This window comes from Rhincodon typus, chromosome 5 (assembly GCF_021869965.1).
Source record: "Rhincodon typus isolate 14 chromosome 5, sRhiTyp1.1, whole genome shotgun sequence".
Taxonomy (NCBI): Eukaryota; Metazoa; Chordata; class Chondrichthyes; order Orectolobiformes; family Rhincodontidae; genus Rhincodon; species Rhincodon typus.
The window spans coordinates 85,091,049-85,107,041 of NC_063336.1; the positions used below are offsets into that span (position 1 = coordinate 85,091,049).

The 15,993-nt window shown below is 40.9% G+C and overlaps 2 protein-coding genes across 2 annotated transcripts in view; both read right to left on the minus strand.

Moving 5' to 3' along the window:
* Positions 1 to 8,630, minus strand: part of LOC125483171 (tubulin-specific chaperone E-like) — a 31,044-nt gene extending 22,414 nt beyond the window's left edge. Inside the window, exons 1-2 of the mRNA XM_048597219.1 lie at positions 8,110 to 8,630; positions 7,331 to 7,647 (exon numbers count right to left, since the gene is read on the minus strand). The gene's annotated coding sequence lies outside the window, so the exon portion shown is untranslated. The remainder of the gene's footprint in view (positions 1 to 7,330; positions 7,648 to 8,109) is intronic.
* Positions 1 to 15,993, minus strand: part of b3galnt2 (beta-1,3-N-acetylgalactosaminyltransferase 2) — a 253,648-nt gene that overhangs the window by 25,388 nt on the left and 212,267 nt on the right. The gene's annotated exons all lie outside the window — the stretch shown is intronic.

Consider the following 15,993-nt stretch of genomic DNA (forward strand, 5'->3'; position numbering starts at 1 on the left):
AGATTTTTTAAAAATGACTTCCTGGGATGTAAGAGTCTGTGGCAACGCGATCATATTTTTCCTAACTAAAACTGTCCTTGAACCGAGTAGCTTGCTAAGTATTTCAAACGGCAGTAGATCTGTAGGTCTGGAGTCACATATACAGCACGTTCACATTAGAAGTATTATATAGAATTATAACTTCATAGAATTCTTGGAATTCTTGGAATTCCTGGGGTTTGGGAGCCATTGGGTGAAAATACAGGTTATCAGGAAGATCAACTTCAGCAATCTCTTCGTAATATATGAACACTTATTGGGAGATTTGTTCTACTTATTAATTATAACACTAAGCCTGGAGTAGAGCAGAGGATAAGAAATATAGTACTGTAAATGGTGTAAATTAACTAAAAGTGTAGAGGAGATTATGAATTGTGGTTATATTAATAATATATTAGGAACAATTGGGATTTTAAAAGCTACAGAGCACCTGTGAGCACTTAAGACATTAATAGGCATGCAGAGCAAATGATAACAGCTAACCCTGCACATGCACAAGTTTATATTTTAACACCAAATACACAGACCATAACAACATTTCATCTTGTAATTAAACCTATAAAAGATACAACGTATTAGAACTTCGAGGCAACTTTGACCTCGTCTTGCTAAAGGTTGTCTAAGTGGCCAAGAGGCATGTGATTCCCTAAGTATGAGTTATAATTGGCACCAATGCAAAGCACTTTACCTTCTGTTTTATCTTATCAACCTGAATTAACTAAATGTTTGTGTTTTGCTGGTCCTTGAGATAGAGATAAAACATGCATGATAATATTACAGTAAAGAACAATATATGGCAATATCATAAATAAAGCATAACAGTGGTATTCTCAGGTATGGCTGCACAGCAGGGAGACGTCAGTATTAGGAATGGCTCAGTAGCTACTAGGATGGCAGGTTCAGTTGTAGGAGCAATGAGGTTTGAATATGTTGACAAACATGATTGCATAAAGCACTAGAATACTCTTATAGCCTGGAAAATTCACAACAAATCAGCAAGTTGGGCGGGTAATGGGTACACCATGAACAGGAAACAGCACAAAGGTAGGCCAGTGAGTTGCAGACATTAAAATCCAAATCTATTACTGAGATTAGATCTCCTGACAAAGGTTACAGCCTGGAAATGGAAAAATCTTAACTGTGAAGTCAATTTCTCATGTCTGATCAGTTCTAACAACTTCTCCAAATGAGAGACAGGAAATGTACAGACCTTCATTATTGTTCAAGTTGATTGCTGGAAGCCCAATAACTGGATGAGAATTAAATTGTGGGATTTATAGAGTCACATAGCATGGAAACAGACCCTTCAGTCCAACTAGTCCATGCCGACCATAATCCCAAACTAAACTAGTGCTGCCTGCCTGCGTTTTGCCCATATCCCTCCAAACATTTCCTATTCATGTACTTATCCAAATGTCTTTTAAACATTGGAACTGTATCTGCATCCACCAGTTCTGCCTGTCTACCTGTGATGCAAATTTCAAAGATTTACGCACCCGAACCCTGATGTCTCTGTTCTACAACACTACCCAGGGCACTAGCATTAATTGTATAAGTGCTGCCCTTCTTTGTTTTACCAAAATGCAATACCTTACATTTATCCAAATTAAATTCCACTGCTACTCCTCAGCCCATTGACCTAATTGATCAGGATCTCTTTGTAATCTTAGACAACTTTCTTCACTGTTGACTATATCACCAATTTTGCTGTCATCCCTGAACTTACTAACCAAGCCTCTTATATTCTCATCCAAATCATTTATATAAATGACAAAGGTGAAATCAGTACTGATTCCTGTGGAACACTGCTGGTCACAGGCCTCCAGTCTGAAAAACAACCCTCCACCAACTTCTGTCTCCTACCTAAAGCTAATGTTGTATCCAATTGGCAAATTCACCATGAATCCCATGTGATCTAACTTTACTAATTAGTCAACCATGTGGAACCTTATCAAAGGCTTTATTAAAGTCCAAGTAAACAACATCTACAACTCTGTCCTCAATCATTTTGGTTACTTCCTCAAAAAACTCAATCAATTTGTCAGACAAGTTTTACCTCGCACAAAACCACGCTGACTAACCTTAATCATTCTTTGCCTCTCCAAATGCATGTAAATTCTATCTTTCAGAATCACCTCCAACAACTTACCCACTGCAATGTGAGAATCACAGGTCTATAGTTCCCAGGGTTGTCCTTACAGCTTTTCTTAAATAAAGGCACAACATCAGACACCCTCCAGTCGTACAGCATCTCACCCATAGTTATAGAGGATTCAAATATTTCTGCTATAGTCCCCACTATTTCCTCCCTAACTTCTCACAAGTATCCTGGGTCACACTTGATCAGGTCCCGGAAATTTATCCACCTTTATGTTTTCTACGACCTCCAGCACTTCCTCTTTTGTAATGTGAACTGTTTCAAAACATCGATATTTAATTTCCTGAGTTCTCCAGCCTTCATTTCTTTCTCCACAGTAAAAGCTGATGCAAAATATTCATTTACTATTTCTCCCATCTCCTGAAGTTCAACACAAAGATGGCCTCATTGATCTTTAAGAGGCCCTACTCTCTCTCTCTAGTTGCTCTTGTGCTCTGCATGTATTTGTAGAATCTCTTTGGATTATCCTTACCCTATCTGCCAAGACTATTTCATATCCTCTCTTTGCGCTCCTGATCTCCCTCTTAAGAATGCCCCTCGACTCTTTATACTGTTCAAGAGATTCATTTGATCCCAGTTGTCCATATCTAATGTATGATTCTTCTTTATTCTTGACTAGAACCTCAACTATCTTTTTTCATCCATTGTTCCCTAATTTTATCAGTCTTAGCTTTCACTGTAACAGGAACATAATGCCTCTGAACTCTCATTAGCACACTTTTGAAAGTCTCCCACTTGTCAGTTGTCCCTTTAGCTGCAAACTGTGTGACCCAATCAACTTTTGAAAGTTCTTGTCCCATGCCATTAAAATTTGCCTTACTCCAAGTAAGAACTTTAACTTTTATGGAACGCTAATGCTTTTTATAGCTATTTTAAAACAATAGAATTATGATCGCTAATCTCAGTGTTCCCTGACTAAAACTTCAGTCACTTGCCCTGCCTTATTACCCAAGAGAAGGTCAAGTTTTGCTCCTTCTCTGGTAGGAACATTTACATATTGATAAAGAAAATTTTCTTGAAAACATTTAACAAATTCTTAACCATAAACCTTTAACACTATGGCATTCCCATAATAAGAAAATAATTTTGGCAGTTTTTTTTCAGTAATTAATTCGATTATGGCATTTTTAAAGAGATAGAAAATACCACTGTAACGACTGGTAAATGATTTTAATCAAAATTTAAGTTTTGGGATAAAGGTGAGTGAAAAATAATTAAAGAGGAAAGAATATGAGTGAAGGATGTTTGTTAAATTAATAGAGATGACTTGCATTTATCGCACTCCTTTCTGAACCTTAGGACATCGTAATGCACTTCAAGGCTATGAAGTCATTGAAGTATAGTGAATGTTGTGATGCAGTGAAATATGACAATCAATTTGCCACAGAGCGTTCCCACAAGCGCAGGGGAGTGCAAGCCCTCTTGGGAAAAACCCAGGTTGGAGTGTCTGCAGGCCCATGGCTTAAGAAAGGACTGTAATGTTTGACTTTTTAAACTTTATTTATTTATTTTTCTGCCTGTGTAACTAAGATTTGTACCTAGGTACCTTCTACCTAAGATGGCACTGTGTGTTTTTTTTTCTATTCATTTGCAGGATGTGGGCATCGCTGGCTAGCCAGCATTTCTTGCCCATCCCTAGTTGCCCTTGAGAAGGTGGTGGTGAGCTGCCTCCTTGAACTGCAGAGGGAATTCCAAGATTTTGACCCAGCGTCAGTGAAGGAATGGCGATATATTTCCAAGTCAGGATGGTGAGTGACTTGGAGGGGAACTTGGAGGTGGTGGTGTTCCCATATATCTGATGCCTTTGTCCTTCTAGATGGAAGTTATGGATTTGGAAGGTGCTGTCTGAGGATCTTTGGTGAAATTCTGCAGTGCATCTTGTAGATAGTACACACTGCTGCTACTGAGCGTCGGTGGTGGAGGGAGTGAATGCTTGTGGATGTAGTGCCAATCAAGCGGGCTGCTTTTTCCTGGATAGTGTCAAGCTTCTTGAGTGTTGTTGGGGCTGTACTCATCCAGGCAAGTGGGGAGTATTCATCACACTCCTGACTTGTGCCTTGTAGATGGCAGACAGGCTTTGAGGAGTCAGAAGGTGAGTCAGGAGGTGTAGTGACATTGTACACTTTTCACTGCACTCTTCTACCCATACTTGAGTACATGTGACAATAAAACCTAATCCTAAATGTAAACAGCAACTAACCTGTTTAATGACCTTGGCTGAAGCATTGATATTGGTCAGAATATGGCAAGAACTCTTCCATCAGTACTTGCTTTTTAAGACTATTAGAAAGGGTGGCCAAGAACTTGAATTAACATGTCAACCGAAAGATGGCACCCCCTCTCCGCTGCACTGGAATGTTGGATCATGTGCTTAAGGTCTCTAGAGTGGAGCTTGAAATCACAAACTTCTGATTCAGAGGCAAATGAAAACGGGATTAGAACAGAAGAAAGGAGAGTATTAGATTTGTGTGTTAAAGATATACTTGGGGAAGAGAGAAATGAGAACTGAACAGAGGAAAGTGATGAAATGCTGGTTTAAAACAATAAACAGTAAGAGTAAAAGGCAATACTGGGCCCCGCTGCACAAGGAAGTTTAATATAGAAAAGTACAGGGGTAGTGCCAGGCCGTGAGAAGATAGATAGAAATGGGTTTAAAATTCAAATACAGGATAAGAAAAACTCAAATTACAGCAAGGGCAAAGAACAAGGAAGAATCAATATTAATTTAAGCAGTGTATATTTGGAATTTTGCAGATGATCAATGTGTTGTGGACTGCTAAACTGGGAGAAGGGTAGAAATTTCAGGCTGTCAACCTGTAACTAGTGGAGTGCCGCTAGAATCAGTGCTGGGATAACAGCTATTTACATATATATTATTGACTAAGATGAGGAAAATGCATCTGCTATAGCGAAGTTTACAAATAAGACAAAAGTAGGTGTGAAGGCAAGTGGTGAGAATGACAGAGTCTGCAGATAGAAACAGCTGAAAAGGAAGAAACTTGGCAGATAGAATATAATGTGTGAAAATGTGTGCTTATGCATTTTGGCTGGAAGAATAAAGGAGGAGAATGTTGTTTAAATGGAGAAAGACTACAGAAAGCCAGAGCACAGAGGAATTGGGAGTCCTTCTGCATAAATCAGAAAAAGGTAACACACAAGTTCATCGGGTAATAGGGATGGCAAATGGAATGTTGGGTTTTATTTCAAAGGGAATTGAGAACAAAATAAGGAACTCTTGCTAAAACTATACAAGGCATTAGTGACACCACTCCTGGAATACTGTGAACAATTTTGGTTCCCTTACTTTGGTAAAGGTAAACAGCTATTGTAGCCAGTCCAAAGATGCTTCACTAGTTTGATCCTGGATATTGGGAGGGGGAACTGTCTTATGAAGGGAGTTAAATAGGTTGGGCCTACAACTCACCGGAGTTTAGAAGAGCAAGAGGTGACATTATTGAAACATACAAGCTTCTTGGAGGACTTCACAGGTGGATTTGGAAAGGTTGTTTCCCCTTTTTTGAGAACCTAGGACCATTGAGCGTAATCTGAGAATAAGGGCTGTCCCATTTAAGACAGAAATGAGAAGGAATTTCTTCTCTGAGGGTAGTGAATTTGTGGAATTCTTTATCACAGAGGACTGTAGAGGCTGGGTTATTAAGTATATTCAAGGCCGAAATAAGGGAATTTTGAACCAGTAAGAGAATCAAGGGTTATGAAGAAACTGCAGGAAAGTGGAGTGGAGGGGCGGTACGGTGGCTCAGTGGTTAGCACTGGCTGCTTCACAGCGCCAGGGACCCGGGTTCGATTTTTCGGGCGACTGTGTGGAGTTTGCATGTTCTCCCTGTGTCCCCTTGGGTTTCCTCCGGGTGCTCCGGTTTCCTCCCACAGTCCAAAGATGTGCAGGCCAGGTGCATTGGCTGTGTTAAATTGCCCATAGTGTTCAGGGATGTGTCGATTTGGTGGGTTATAGGGAAATGGGTCTGGGTGGGATGCTCCGAGGGTTGGTGTGGACTGGTTGGGCCGAAGGGCCTGTTTCCACACTGGAGGGATTCTATGATCAGATCACTGGAACAGATTTGATTGGCTGAATAGCCTACTTCTGCTGCCATGTCTTATGTTCTTTAAGTCAAAAGTGGGCGATGATCCAAGGCTGGAGGGGGTGCAGAACACAGACCTATAGGATTTGACAGGATGATTGTTAGGGAAACACTGGGGGCACAGGGCCACTCAGCCCATTTCCATCACAGAAATTGATCATGGTTGGCCTATACCTCAACTTCATTGACTTTCCTTGGTTCCCTAATATTTAATTCTCATACCGAGGAATACCCAACAATCCAAAATTTGAAACCGTTAAAACAAACACCCAGCCTGCATATCCAAACTGTGTAGGAAATAGCATGCAAAAGAGATGTACCACAATGTTACTTGGGCTGGAGTGATTTAGCAATGAAGAGAGACTAGATAGGCTGGGGTTGTTTTCCTTGAAGGAGTGAGGGCTGAGGTGATGTGACTGAAGTGTACAAAATGATGAAGGGCACAGAGGGGGTAGGTAGGAAGAAAATTCTCCAGTGTACAGGAGTCAATAAGTAGGGGGCACAGTTTTAAGGTAAGGGGCCAGAGGATTAGACTGGATTTGAGGATTTTTGTTTGCAGCCAGAGGGTGGTGGGTATATGGAACTCACTGCCTGTAGGGTGGTAAAGGAAGGAACACTCACAACATGCAAGAACTATTTGGATGAGCACCTAAAGTCAGACACAGCACACAAGGTAACGGACCAAGCGCTGGAAAATAGAAGGATGTTTGATGATGGGCGAGAACCCGAAAAGGTTTGTTTCCCAAATGTAAAAAGAAAACCTCTTGGACAGTTGTAGGTTCCCACCTGCCCCTTTGTGTATATGTGAACCTTGCTATCATCCCCAACAGTCCACCCTCTCTAATGGTTAGGATTGTTCTGGACTGTCTCAGCAGAGGGAATCTCCAGAGCTGATGTGAGTCCAGGTCTTGTACCCCCCCTCCCCCTGAGAAGTGACATTGTGTTTATTCATTTCCATCGCCTCTTCCCAGGGCCCGGGCCCTTAACATAGGGACATGCCTCACTTAGGCCCTTCTGCCGCCTCCGTTAAACCCACCGTGACCTCGCTGGTGAGGGCAAGACCCTCCCTTCCTCCTCCTCTCTCCGCTTTGCCGCTGACAAGAACCTTGTTGCCGTCTTCCTCGCCGCCACTCTTCTGGGTCACCCTGCGGGTTCCGTCACTAGGGTAACCTGCGTCCGGAACTCCTGTCAGAGCGCAGCGGTTTCCGTAACGGAGACATTCCGTGAGGCGACCAACCGTACGTCACTTCCTGGGCAGCGCCCCGATACTGCACCCTCTGCTGGTCGGAGGTGTGCGGCTACGAAAGGGCGGCGGCGGCAGCGGCCCGCGCCGCCCCCCGCAGTTCATCATGTCTGGACACATTTAATGTTAAGGTTAGGCTCCTTTATTTTCTTCCATGAGAGGAAAGAGGTTTTTTTTTAAAAATTGCGTTTATGGTTTTAATAAAACTAAGTACTTATAGTTAGTAGATATTATTTACTCTTGTAGATGGGAAGTGTGAACGGAAAGTAAAGTCCCCTCGACATGTACCCAACCAGCTCCCGGGACAGAAATAGCACGGGGTTCAATACAGAGGGAGGTGACCCCTCCTCCCACACTGAAATAAAAATAAAACTTTAAGTAAAGTCCTCTGCACACAGTCCCCCTCGAACACTGCCAGGACAGGGACAACAGGGGGTTAATACAGAGGCTAAAGCTCCCTCACGGAGTCCAAAAATAACAAAAATGAAACAGGGCCTACGGGGGGCAGTGTATCAAATCAAACACAAACCATAAAGTCGAATGGAAACTTACAGAACCAAACAGAAACTCACCCAATCACAATAACATCGTCTGGGTCGATGAAGTAGCCCAGCCCCTGCGGTGCCCACCTTCTCAAAAGGCCTCACCCCTGTCAATAAGCACCGCATGCTGTCGTCCTTCCGGAGTATCTGAGCTCGGCTGGAATGGCCCACTGCCTGGATCTGTTGATGGTCAGCTTGTCCAGGCCCATGACTGGGTTCAAACAACCTGGTTAGAGAGGTTATTACACATAGCTGGAATTTGAACCCAAGCTTCCTGGCTCAGAGGTAAGGACGCTACTAGTGAGCCACAAGAGCCCTAATATTATGTATAACTTTTCTAACAGCCAACTAGCATGAAATGCAGAAGCTGTATCACATAGTCCTGTCTCAACACTTTCATTATTGTCCAAGGCCCTGGTCAATCACTTCTAAGAAGTGATTAAGGAGCGATCCCATTGAGAACCAGATATTTTCTAATCAAGCTGTTCACAGATGCTATTACACACCACTGGAGAGGTGGAACCTGAACCCAGGCCTCCGGGTGCAGGAGTAGGCACAAGTGAGCCCTATAGGGTGACAAAACTAAGGGAGGCCACGTGTGATCTAACTAATTAACAGAATGACCTCGTATTCCCAAATTCCTGAAGGAAGGGAATCAAGCTGACATTTTAAACTCTGTTCTTCTGGTCACAAGGGCTGCCTGACCTACTGAGGCTTTCCGCCAATTCTTATTTCTTTGTTGTCATTCCCGGTGCATAAGCAATAACTAATCCACGCAGCAGATGACAGTAAGTTAATACTCAGGCAAGATGGTGGTTGAGTAAAATGCTCCTGCCAGAGCTCCTCTGCTGCACCTGTTTGTTTTCTGGTTTTTTAACCCCCTCTTCACCCTTCCCTTAGCCCTGGAAGGGCAAGTCCCAGAGAAGCATTGGGTAGTAGCCCCAAAGCAGCCCAGAGGCAGTGAGTCCCAGGTGGAGACAGTCCTGGAACTTATCTTGGAGCAGCTGAGCGCCAGTACGGAGAGAACTGGAGGCTTGGTGCAGAGCAGGAACAGCTACTGAATTGGGGTCTGGCACGTGCGGTCAGACCACACGCAGAGACCCTATACTGAGCTACGACAATGTAGTATTTATTCGAAATTTTTAGCCTTACTTTTAATGTCCATCCTTTAACAAAGTCTTATTTCTAAATTATTTTTTAAACGCTGAAGTAATGCAATTAATTTTTATTCCTCTGTTGCATCCAAGATTTGTACTTGTACCTAAGATGTCATTGTAAGAGGTATACAGCGTAAAAGCTTTTCATTGTACTCATACAATAGATTACAGCTGACAACAAAGAGTATTCTATTCTAGACACAGTTCGAGCTGCTGTAGGTTTCAATGTGTCTGGTTTCTTTGGGATTACAATCCACAGAAGCTGCCAGCAGCAAAGTGAAGGTCCTTTAAAGCTTTTTTTTCCCCCCTGAAGGGTCCAGACCCAAAACGTCAGTTGTTTTCCTGCTCCTCTGATGCTGCTTTGCCTGCTGTTTCATCCAGCTGTACACCTTGTTATCTCAGATTCTCCAGCAATGGCAGTTCCTACCATCTCCGTCCTCTAATGCTGCCATTTTTAAGTTTGTGACAGGTTCCACTTAAATGAAAATTCACCAGAAAAAAAAGCAATAACTGTGCAAACCACAAAGTAATCCATATCCATACTTGTTCTTGCATGCGATAATGCAAATCAGTGACAAAATGAAAAAAAATCCTCCAGGAGCTGTGTGTAAGGTCACTGCCTGTCAGAGCTCAGAGTGCACAAATGCAGGCAGGGGAAAATGAGAAAAGCAAAACAATTGACACCAAAACAGAGGATGTGGAAGGGTTTAAGATACATGCAGAAACAAACAATTCAACTACAAGTTCATGTCAGAGTTTATAATCTCACCCTACCAGAACATCGTTCCTAGGTTATTTGTATGCATTGTAACACGATCTGGGGAAAGAGGTTTCACTTGAATTCCCAATTGGATTTATTTCCATCAGTCTCCCACTAAGAGCTAGAGGAGGCTATTCAGCCCCTCAAAGGGGCTTATGGGTAATCAGTTCCATTTACACACCCCTCATTATCCTAACCCCAAATCAAGTAATCTAGGTCTTTAACACTTCAGTTTTACCTTCCAGTGATGTTCCTTTTGTTATTCCTCATCCTGCATAGATTCTGAACAGGGGTAATTTATTACTGCTACAAGTATTAACTGTTCTAGAGTTGGCTGTATCTAGCCTGCATTACGAGCTCGACAATGTTCCAGAGGAAGGAGGACAGGAGACCAAGTGGTGTACAGTATACTTGTTGCTAATAGTAGAAATTCCTGGCAAATTTCCAGACACGCACCTGGTAACTTTACAAATTGTGCTGGATGAAACTTCACTTACATCAAGCTATCGTCAGTTGGAATCCCCAATGTTGCAAATACAATCTGACAGCTGTCTGGATCTAGTTGTACTGCAGGTTATATTTTGTGTTTTTAAAAACTCAATCACTTTTTAAAAGAGAGAGTGTAATGTGAAAATCGTAGTTTCAGGAAAACCGAATGTCCTAGTTACAGTACAAGTTTCAAATAGGGCCCCAGTCAGGAACCCAGCACAGAATCTAGCTTGACACTTCATTGAGAGAAGGATCAGTGAACAGAGCACATGGAGTGAAGGCAGTTGGGAAAGGGATGAGAGAGATGGGGGAATTTTCTTTGGATCATAACTAAGTAATACCCAAGTCCATTTTCTGAAAGAGAAATGGAAAATGATTCAACTATATTTATCTAATTTTATTCAAAAAGTTAACATGAAATGAAAAAAATGGTAGTAGAGGTAGTTCAGCTCTAACACGTTTCATTGTGAATTGGCTGTAATGTGATTGATAAATAGTGGACACTGTTTGGATAACTTCCTGCTGTACAGGTATAGCGATTTTCTATAGCATGAGGTCACAAAAATGTAACTAGAGTGGAACTGAATGGCCTCATTCTGTATCACATTTTTGTAAACGATAAGAGGACAACGAAATCCAGAAAGGTTGGGTGAATTTTGCAACTCAGCAGCCTTGGAGATATCAAATTCCAGCTGGGGCTGTGTGAATCCTTCCCATTATAAGCTTCCTCACTTCAATTGCACCTGGCATGACCAAGTGTGGCACAGTAGTGTTAACAAGCAGGCTACAGAGGATCAAAATTAATTCTATAATTGCCATAATCACCAGGAGGGTAACAAGCCTTAAAAGGAAGAACCACTCTGGGATGTCTGACCAAAAAGAGCTTTGCAGCCAATGAAGTACTTTTTAAAAACATTTACTTACTGTTTTAGTTAGGAAACATAGCAACCAATTCCTGTACAGCACATTTCAACCACCTTGAAGACAAAATATTTTAAATTAATGTGGTTGATGGCTAAATGTCAATCCACAACAATGGAGATTTTCCACTGTTGTTCTTCATACGTTGTGGAATCTTTTCTGTTCATCTCATCTGACACAAGGTCTCGTGCATTCTTCATACCACACTAATAGTGTTAAGCTGAAGCATTCTCTGGAATGGGTCTTGAACGTAAACACATGACCTCACACCAGAGGCAAAAGCATCACCCACCAAGCCACAGCTCATTACGGCAGATGTTAACCTCCGTATCAACAGATTTAGGAAATGATCATTCTTCAACTGCACTTGAATGTGACATTAAACATCCCTATAGGAACTATTCAATAAAACAGGGTATCAATTAAAAGTTGCACACTTGACAAACCCTAATTTACATTTGTAAGTGCAATTTAGTATATAATAAATGATCCAAGACATGTCCTAGGAGTATTAGCAGACAAATTAATAGCTCTCCTAGTGTGGGTCAGTGTTAAGACATGGCCCAAAAGCTTGGTGCAAGAGATGAAAGTGGTTTAGGAATTTGGGAATTCTGAAGTCTGTAGCTTTGACAGCAGAAGACCATCCAGTGGTGCATTTTGCAAGAGGTCAGAATTGCACCTGCCTTCAAAGGTGTTGGCGATGAGCAGCATTCTGGAACTGCTACAGTCCATTTGACGTAGGTGCACCCATAGTGCCAGTAGGGAGTTCAAAGATTTTGACCCAAGGACTTGAAGGGATTGATGCTTAATCATAAGCCAATATTGATCTGTGACCACACTGAGTAACAGGTAAAATGGAACCCAAATAAATCCCAGGAGAATCTGGAGCTGGAGTGAGGTTACAAAGATGGTTTAAAAGATTCTCAATGCTATTTAAAAACAAAAAAAGCTAAAAAAGGGAAATTTCAGTTTAAATTCATAATATTATAATTAATACACATTATATTTCCAGGATCCTCCAAAAGAACTAAAATGGAATGAGGCGAAGTCAGTTCATATGCCATATTCTGGTTCAAACACCTGAAGAGAACTGGAGGGGAGTTTGAGGATATTCAATGCATTGGCTGGTAAAGACTGGTTCAGTGAGCACAATAATTTTCCCAAGAAAAATCAGGGTCATTACTGGCTCGGCCAGCATGCATTTCTCATTGCTAATTGCCCTCTGGGCAAACCACATTGCTATGGGGTTGGAGTCACACAGGCAGATTTCCTTCCTAAAAAGGACATTTACAACAGATCAATTGTGGTTACATGATCACCGTTTATTTATTTATTCCACTTTTTTTAAAATTTAAAAACTTGAATTCAAATTTCACCATTTCCCATAATGGGTTTTGAACCTATGTCTCCACAGCCTCTAGCCTGGATTCCTAAGTTACTAATCCAGTAACATTACCTTCCAAATTCACTCAAGTTGTGGATTCATAACCACACAAAAAAAATTAAGCACATTAAAAAAAAGCTGAGATAATAAATGGAGAAAAACAAACATTTATTTACTTATGCAATAATTTATTTTGTATTGGTTTGGACAACAAGCCACTTGATTGAAGACAGTTCCACACTGTGCACTTAACCATGACAGACTATTTAAAAAAGAAAGCAAGGACTTCATACACTAAGTTTATGAACTATACCATAATCATAAATGCTAAACTGGAGCAAGAAACTTAGCTACGATGCTATGTGTGAATAGGAAGACAGGACAAGGTGAAGACAGAAGAGGTGCACTACAGCACCCAACATATCCACTTAAGTTATAATTCCTGTTAAATATTTATTGATATGTAGAGCAAAACAATCAACCCTTCTTAGGATGTCCCAGAGGATTAATGCTTCCATGCTGCATTATGGTTCATAGAGTAACTAAAAATAGTCCAAAAGGAAATAAGCACAGAGATCTTTAAGCAAAGCATTTGAACTAAAAGAGCTATTTTCCTCATTCACACTATAAAACCTTGAGTGATTTTCAAGGTACATACACATTAATAGGTAGATGTCATTTTTAATGTGATCCTCATTCAATTGATTATTCAGACCTAAACATTTTGCTAAATGATGAGTGTATCACAAAGATGTAGTTTAACACCACTTCTAACTGGCATTTCTGGTTCATTCAATACAAGATAATTAACTTCAGATTCTTTATATACATTCAGGACACAAGCCACATAATGACCAGATAAGACAGAGACACATCCTGAAGGGAAAGTAACAGGCAGCCATCAATGATAAGTACAGAGATCTCATCGAGCACTCTTGGTGGATTGAATGAGGACTACGTTTATTTCCTTATTTGCAGCACAAAGTCATGAAGAACACTTAATCCAAGACTCACTCCAGAGATAAAATCTACAATAATACAATGGAGTACTTGGTGCCACTGGCAAAAAAGCAGCAATGAGCTAATAGCCATTGGTACAGCGTCAGCACCAAGGATGTCCTAGAGGGATAGTAAGTACTACATTCATGGAAGGCCAGCAATACTGGTAAAATATGTATAACTTCAAAACAGCAGAAGCTGCAAATAGGATATGTAAATTGGCTAGTGCACCGACAGCAAGTTTCACCTTGAAATAAGCTGTAAATGTGTCAGGTTTTAATATACTGATAACAAGTTTGAGTTAGATCGGTATCTGGGTCACTTGTTTCATTTTGGGTACTTACATATAGCACAAGAACTAAGCCTCTCTCAAATATATGGGCTCCTAACTAAATGCAAGCTACCTTGCACACAGCTAAATACTTGATAACTTGAACTCCTCCAGTGTTGCAATTCACAGATTTTTGCACAGCTCCAATTCTGGCCTCTTGCACATCCTTAATCAACGCACTGATGACAACTTTGCTTTTTGCTTACAAGCAGCTCCAGGATTCCTTCCCTAAATCCATCTGTTGCTTCTCTCCTCAAGAGCCTCCTTAAAAACATACCCTTACATCTACTTACACAAAAAAACAAATTGTGATGCTCTAAGTGTTAAAACAACAGAAGTTGCTGGAAATACCCTGCAGATTTGGCAGCAACAATGGAGATAAAGTTGAATATATGTTTCAGGTTACTAACCTTTTGTCCTCAATATCTGTGTGGCTTAAACAATGCTCCAGTGAAGCACCTTGGGTTATTACACCACATTTAAAAAATCCCATACAAAACAAACATTGTTATTTGTTCCTTACGTAAAAGGAGGCCACTTGTGATCCTAAGTGGTTCAGCTCGATAATTAATGAAAAGTGCTGAATGCAAAAGAAAATCCGGAGGTTAAACAAATGTAAATTTTGCTCCACGTGGATTTTATGCTCCATACATTTACAAAGTGTATTTATTAACGGTACCATGTTTTTGCTGGACAAAGGCTTCATATTTGAAATCCACTGAAGTCAGTTCTTCAATTTAAAGAGACCAAGGGGTTAAAAGTAAAGTTGTTTCAATTCCAGCAATTTATTTTGGTTTGCGAATACCTCCCCGCTGAGAACAAGTGTGTTTCATTTCATTAATGCAACTGCAACAAACCCAGCTTGGAAAATTTTAAAATCATTTCTCATTCCACAACTCCATAATGACTTAAAATGTTTGGGGAATTTGATAGACATTTGAAAATCCTTTTCAACCATCTAAAAGCTTGCATTAATTATAAAAGGGATCAATACCAACTTTTGGATAAGTAGTATTGGCCCATGTGACCTTCAGCTCAAAAGCAATAACAACAGGAACTAAGTTAAAGTGCAGAGGATCCTGGCACAAGATCGGAGAGACTGTGAAAAGAGCTTGCTGCTGCTTGCCTCAAGGAGAAAGGCTGGAATTCTGCTTAGAAGGACTATGTGGCTGAAATTTGAACTATACAGGCATGGTGTATTGTCTACTAATGCCATGTGATGCACAGGATTAAGAATAGAAGAATTACTGGCTTGAGTCTCCTCCACCATTCAACAAAACAACAACAGATCTGATGACTCCACAATCTACCTATCCTGATAAGCTTTCACCCCCTTGGTTAACAAAGAACAATCTACTTCTGTCTTAAAAGTATTCTCAGATTGGCTTTGTCTGTGGGAAATCACGTCTCACTAACTTGTCCGAGTTTTTTGAAGAGGTGACAAAGAACATTGAAAGAAAAGACAGCAGTGTACATTGTTGAATGCTTTGCTAAAGTCCAAATGGACAAAGTTCTGTATGGTAGACTGGTTAGCATGGTTAGATCACATGGGATCCAGGAGGAGCGAGCCAACTGGTCACCAAATTAGCTAGAAATAGGAGATAGAGGGTGGTGGTGGTGGAGGGTTGCTTTTCGGAGGAGACGTCTGTGACCAGTAGTGTACCATAAGGATTGGTTTTGGGTCCACTGCTGTTTGTCATTTTTACAATGATTTGTATATGAATAGAGGAGGCATGGTTAGTAAGTTTGCAGATGACACCAAAATACGTGGCTATCTCAGTACAATGGGACCTTGATCAGATGGGCCAGTGGACCAAGGAGTGACAGACGGAGTTTAATTTGGATTAATGAGCTGTTGTATTTTGGTAAGTCA